Source organism: Diaphorina citri, unplaced genomic scaffold, assembly GCF_000475195.1.
Source record: "Diaphorina citri unplaced genomic scaffold, Diaci psyllid genome assembly version 1.1 scaffold17272, whole genome shotgun sequence".
Lineage (NCBI taxonomy): Eukaryota > Metazoa > Arthropoda > Insecta > Hemiptera > Psyllidae > Diaphorina > Diaphorina citri.
The window spans coordinates 4,540-11,557 of NW_007394629.1; the positions used below are offsets into that span (position 1 = coordinate 4,540).

General features: G+C 38.0%; 2 pseudogenes; one reads left to right on the forward strand and one right to left on the reverse strand.

Annotated features, from left to right (window-relative positions):
* Positions 1-7,014, forward strand: part of LOC103523209 — a 10,873-nt pseudogene extending 3,859 nt beyond the window's left edge.
* On the reverse strand, positions 2,504-5,795 carry LOC103523208 (annotated as a pseudogene).
* Positions 7,015-7,018: the final 4 nt, after the last annotated feature.

Here is a 7,018-nt window from a genome sequence, read left to right on the forward strand (position 1 = left end):
CCCCCCCCCATAAGGACTATGCACAATGAGTGTTTACAATATTATTTTTCCGCAAGAAAATCTACAATTCTTTGGAAGATCCCAGATACGCAACGTTGATCATTGGTTGGCGTCTTATAATGAACAAGGCCCATTCAGGCAGATATGCTATGGCAAAACGCCCTACTCAGACTTTTCTTCAATAGCAAACACATTGCTTTTCAGAAAAAATATTTAGTAGCAATGAAACAAGAGACTGATATTAGAGTTTTAACTACCTCAATTCTTCTGTCAGCTTAACTGTCATACCTGGTCACGATTAAGTTGTGTCTAGTACAAGAAGTCTTATATTAGAGGGTAGGAGAAGTTTACTATCTCCTAAATCGTAATCTGTTCAGCTATTCATGTGAAATCAGTCCTTTTTTCTTGTCATGAAAGTACTGACACCTGGGATCCAGTTTCGACGAAACGCGCTCACAACCCGTTCTTTTGTGAAAAAGCCAGTTTCCAGGCACTGACCATTTGTTGCTACGTTTGTTGTCTATCGATTATTTTGCCACCCTGCTGAACTGGATACCCTAAAATAATGGTAGCTAAATTGAGTTTAACTAATTTTTCTTTCGCTAACTAAGGTGTTGTACAAATTTGGGTCTACATCAAAACTCATCTTTAGGGCAACCAAATAGGGCCATCAAGTTGTGCCTCGATATAAAGAGGACTATTCATCGATTTGGTAGTACATGAAAAGAGCTGAATATAGAAGTTAGAGGAAGAACTTAGATAAGAATTAAATTAGAAGAGATAGAATCCTGATGCCTTGATCGATTACTAAACTGTGAACTAGTTGAACATACACACCCTGTTTAATCACTTACTTTTCCACTAATTATGTTTCAAAAAGCGTAACTGCCATTGTATACTATCAACATCAAGCAAGCTTGGGAAATTTCATAGGCTCTGCTTAACAGACTTAGTGATCCGAATGAATTAAAATCCACATTAAGTAAATTCTATTTTCTGTGCTTGAAAGTCTTACAATTTCCCTGATAAGTTACCTACCCAATCTCAAAGCTTGTCTCTTGAGTTTTTGAATTTCAACTCACTGTAAGCTTATCTTGCCATTCATGTTATTAACCTCCCTATACACTTCCTTGGTGTCCAAATTTGCAATAGAAAATTTTGTGTGAGTTGAGCTGCTTTTAGAATAACCCTGAAAAAACATTTGTCCATGTTCTAGTATGTAACTTTATCTGGTTTGATAGTGATAGGTTGCTTTCTTATCGACTGTATCCAAGTCTAAAATCTTTTAAGACGTTTTGCCCAATTTTAAATTCTGTAGTTTCTGATTTGCACGTTGCATCAAAAATCTCCTTTCTCATCTAAAAAAATTAAGCTGGCTTTTGGTGAGCCATTGAATTGGATTATTTCATTTCTTGAGTTTTTTTTTACTCTAATAGTTTTGGTAATTTAAAGATATTTCCATTAATTTATTACCCTGTAAGGTTTACCGTCTAATAAAGGGCTTAGGTATTTTTGATCCAACGTAATATTTTACACTACCGGTAATGTCGAAATCTTCCCGAATAACTTTATTTTAGTGCTGCACTACAGCTTGTTCTCTGTATTTTAATGAAAAATCCAAATCTTCAATTTTTGTACCATTGAATATAGAATCTTAACAACTAGTTCTTTTATATTGTACATCATATTTTAAAAGATTTTTTCAGCCTTGCACTTTGCTGAATAATGAATAAGTAATATTTATCACTATATCCAATGTTATGATTCTAAATTTACTATCGATCATCATTGTGTTTTTTTGTGTGATTACCTTAATTGATCCTTCGCCAATGATTCTTTGTTATTTAGCAATCTGATATCTGAAAGAGATACATATTCATAGGTGCTAAATATAGTTTAGAACTTGCGATAAATTGACTTTTCTCTCCTTCTTGCATCTGATAGAAGGTAAAATATGTGAAATAACGACTCACCCTTTATCAATATATCACCATTAATTCAGACAAGTTGCCCATTGTTTGAAACTCTTCCTGATAAGCGAGATATATTACTTGGTTCCCAGGAAATTGAACGAAGCAGTAATAAACGTTTATTTCGCCATTCAGCAAATTTTAGCGTAGCATGAAATTTGTCCACATATCCGTTTTGAGTATTGAATATTTGAAAGCTTTCATATGAACAATCCCAAACTCAGGTATCTTGTGCATCAAAGTTCTGCTTAAAAAGATTGACAAGAACAATTCATCTCACGATAATTGACGTGAGGTTCTGGACGACTAATTAAACATGGCTAAAGAACTCATATTGATAGTATGTCTGATCAGATATTTTCTATCAATTGTTGTATTAAACCCAGAACCTGCACCTATTGCATGCCTGATGAGACTCCATTTTTAAACATCAGTCCTATATAAGCCGCCTATAAGACAATCACTTCAAACATATGAGATTAATACATGATGGACAGACATCACAATGATTATTCGGCTCGGAAGGCGTTACATCAGAACAATGACGAAGCCTGCGATTGATGAGTTTTTGCCACAAGTCTAAGTCGATTGACAGGGCCAGAGTCGGTACGCATAGTCCCAGGGGAGATCGCATGTTACGTAGTTCCCACACTTTCACCGTACGATCATCTGCCCCTGATACCAGACGGTCCTGATCTCCGGAGCAGGCGGGAATATGGCGCTTGTTACCGGTGCTGGGGAAGAAACAATACAAGCATAAGGTACATTGTAGTTATTAGTTGGAAAAAGACTTAGGAAAAAAATATGTTCTTTTTAAGGCCAGCCATTCATCTATCAGTAGGACCCGGGAGGAGCTACACCTGATTGGCTCCACCTGTCAGGTCTTACTGGGTATCATGGTTTTTATTATTGAAAGAACTACTTTAACATCTGAAGTTTATTTTTTTCTTTTTTTTTCATCTTATTATTGAGGACAAGTGGCCGCCCAGATGGTAACCCAGTCTGGATACCGAGCCATGTGCACGGTTCCTGTAGCTTCAGTAGAAACAATGGGACTGGTTACATTCAAATGTGCTACAGCACTGGCAGGGATGTTCATTATCCTCAAACAAAACCTATAGGCAGTTTAACTTTAGATGTCATTTCTGTGACCGGCCTATATTCCATGTTGGTGTAGTTGTTGTAGAAAAAAAACGACTTACTCCTGTACTCTGTATGTCCTGGAACACACAAACAGAATGGATAGGATTCTCGGAAGTCCCACAGTCTAAATGTTGTATCCTTTGGAACAAGTCACAGCTAACCTTTGAGTAGTAGGATGAGACGCACAGAATGTGAGGCTCTTCATCGTGACCTGTCAAACAATCAGAGAACAACATGGATTGTTTTATTGCTTCATTTTTTTTATTTTTTTTTTTTTCCACTTTATCAGCGACATGAGGATAGGGGGGGGCTCATACTGGCCGGTATATCATGAGAAGAGGACTGGACAAGAAACTGCCAGACTTGTTATTAAGAGGAAAAGGCAGGCTAGGAAGAAGAGACCCACTGTAATGGTCCCAAGAAAAGCCAGCAAGTGGTATTGACCAGTTGCGTGGTCCCATCACGAATACCAAACCATGTGTAATGTTGCCGTAAACTCCATGTGTATCCATTGGAAAATTTTGGTGTGCATTCAGTGTGCTATCAGCCTATCACTGCTGGGCTTACTGTCATTGACTTTGTGATGAGTCAAATGTAAAGGTCTTTCTTGCGAACCCTAAATAAAATTCATTGTATCTACCAGGCCCATTTAGCTTGGAGATAAGTGTGTCTGCCTTGTAAGCCAATAGGTTGTGGGTTCGATTCCCATCTGGGGTGGATTTTATTCTAAACATATAAGGTTCGTTCCTGGAACAGCTGGCTTTCTCCTATCCTGTCTTCCTTCTCTCTTCACTTTTGGGACCTTAGCAGTTACAGTTCCCTCTATCAAACCTAAAAAAAAACTTCCATTTCTTACCTGTGAGGGACTGTAAGATGGTGCCAGTTTCTACATCAAACAGATTGGCCACCCTATCCCACGATGCAGTGATGACCTGTTCTCCATCTGACAACCAGTCAGCTGCTATCACAACGTTGGAATGACCTAAGAGCTCTTTGACCGGAGTTCTCAAAGTGATGGAACTTTCATCTGGCTCCTTGCTTTCATCCAGGTCAGAGTCATTGTCATTGTTCTGAGAGGTAAAAAGGCTTTATTAGGTTCTACTCTTAAACTGAAATAAAGGGACTACTTTGGCAGTCTTAATAAAGCACAATACAACTCTTAATCAAAGTTTAGATTGTGTACGAACAGTGGCAAGAGAATGGTGGTCCATGTCTATAAAAATGTTAATGAAAAATTGTCCATTGTTGAGAGGAATAAATAATTACCTACATAAAACAAACCTCAATTCCAATATTTTTAAAGGAAATAACAAAATTTTAAAATGATTTGAACACTCACCAGGCACTCCCAGTTGATAACTGCCTGCCAGATATGAACTGACTTATCTCCACTTGCAGACAGCACAAGATCTTTGTTGGGCAAAAATCGAACTGAGTTGACCGATCCAGAGTGACCAGAATATTGAAGAACACACTTGCCAGTCTGTGTACTCCATAGTCTTACAGTACGGTCTGAAAACAAAAGGAATATTGTGATCAATTATCAAAAAAATTGTTTCTGTATATTTGACAATGTGGTGGTACAGGATTCATTAGTGTTTCTTCCATGTAGGCATAAAAGTAGTCTGCACTAGAGTGCAGACAACATTCTACCCATTCCCTTAATTCACAAGTAAAAATATCATGGGACATGAGATAATACATTGAATGATAACAGCCAAAATTTCTTGATAGGTAAACGCTTAACTTTAGATCAAGTAGATGGTAAGGTTCTTAAATACAGACTTACAATAGGTATAACATGCTACATATGTTATTACCACTTACCTGCAGATGCTGAGCCTAGAACAGGTTGTCCAGGTCTCACAGCAACATCCCACACCCCATCTCTATGTCCAGAGAATGATCTTATCTTGTAACAGCTCAATAAAGATGTCTTGAAGCTTGATACAATCTTGCTGGTTTGAACTTTCAACTTGTTAGTAGTTTTCAGCTTCTGTGCAGATGGATTTGATGCAAGGACTTTCTGTTTGTTAAAGTTCTTGTTCATGTTTGTCACACATTCCATATCATTGCATTCTGGATACTTCTCGTTGATTATACTTTCCCTGTCCAGCTTCTCCATCAACATGTCAATCTTGTCTTGTAGGTTCAAATTTTCCAGATAAAGAAGCTCAAACTCTCGTTCAATTTGAGAAAACAGTGAGTTGAGTTTGAATTTCACACTGCTGGGAAGGACTACATCATCGTACTCCGAGTTGAGATGTGTTCGTAGCATACTCAGATCTTGATCACCCAAATTACTCAGCTTACCACTAGCAGTACGCTTGTGTTTGGTAGACTTTTGAGACATCGTATCTGATTGAGGCATGTTATGAGTGCGTATTAGATCCTTCAAAAAGTTTTTCAAGGGATCACTTTCAACCATAAAAGAACATGGTCAAATGGACTCTCTCAACCTTTGATGTTACTTTTTCTGGTGTAGTGATTTTCACAAAACAGAATACTGAACTTGCTGAGCACTAGTCGAGCAAACTTTCTTTGCTTCAGAGTACCTAATGGAGAAAAACACTTCTTTCTATTTCTGCTAATAACTACAACTTGCATTAAAAGTTCAAGTTTTCTTTTGTGATTTATCTAAATCAAAAGTTATAAGTTATCACTGGATTGCCTTCATTTTATTTCCATTTCCAAAGGGAACTTCCTAAAAAACTGCGAGCTCTGTGGCCTCTGTGCGTTTTGAAGGTCATTTCTTATCAGAAGTCTGTAGTGCGCATGCGCACTCTCTGGTTTTTGTTTTGTTTACAGACACGTACGGCTACGGACTACGGCTTTTGAAATTTGGATTTTTCAACTAGGCTAAGGCTAGGTATTCACTATTCAAGAAAACCTAGAAATCAAGAATGTTAAAATTATAGATTTTCTGTCAGTATTTACAGTGTGTATTTCTTCTTATACAAGATGAGGAACCTGGTAAGATTGGGACTATTGTCCCTGATTGTATTCATTCATTGCTCACATGCACAAGTCAAGAAACAATCCACCAGTTTATCCCTGGGTGATAGAGTTCTACATCTCTCTGAAATGAATGCCAAGAAAGCGGTTCTTCGTTTTGATGGGCAAAAGTACAAGGAATATATCAAAAATGGACCTAGGAACTACTCTGCTATTGTAATGTTTACTGCTCTTGCACCTCAACGTAACTGCCACATTTGTGTCAGTGCAAGTGATGAGTATACTATTGTTGCCAACTCATTCCGCTATTCTCAGATGTATTCCAACAAATTATTCTTCATTCTGGTGGACTTTGATGAGGGATCTGATGTATTTCAAATGCTAAGACTCAACACAGCACCTATCTTTATGCATTTCCCAGCCAAAGGAAAACCCAAGCCCAGTGATACCCTGGATATTCAACGTGTTGGATACTCTGCTGAAGCTATTGTCAAGTGGATTGCAGACAGAACCGATATTCAGATCCGTGTGTTCCGACCTCCCAACTATTCAGGACCCATGGCTTTCATCATGTTGTTTGCAATAGTTGCAGTATTCCTGTATGTTAAAAGAAACAACCTTGAGTTCCTGTATAATAAACTCATGTGGGGAGTTGCAGCAGTACTCTTCTGCTTTGCTATGATCTCAGGTCAGATGTGGAATCATATCAGAGGACCTCCATTCATTCACAAGAATCAGAATGGTATTGCCTACATCCATGGCTCATCACAGGGCCAGTTTGTACTGGAGACTTACATAGTCATTCTTCTCAATGCTGCTATAGTTGTTGGTATGATTCTTATCTCAGAGGCAGCTACTAGAAAGAATGATGTTAGAGTACGCAGAACAATGGCTGTAGTAGGTCTGGGTTTGGTTGCTTTCTTCTTTAGTGTCATTCTATCCATCTTTAG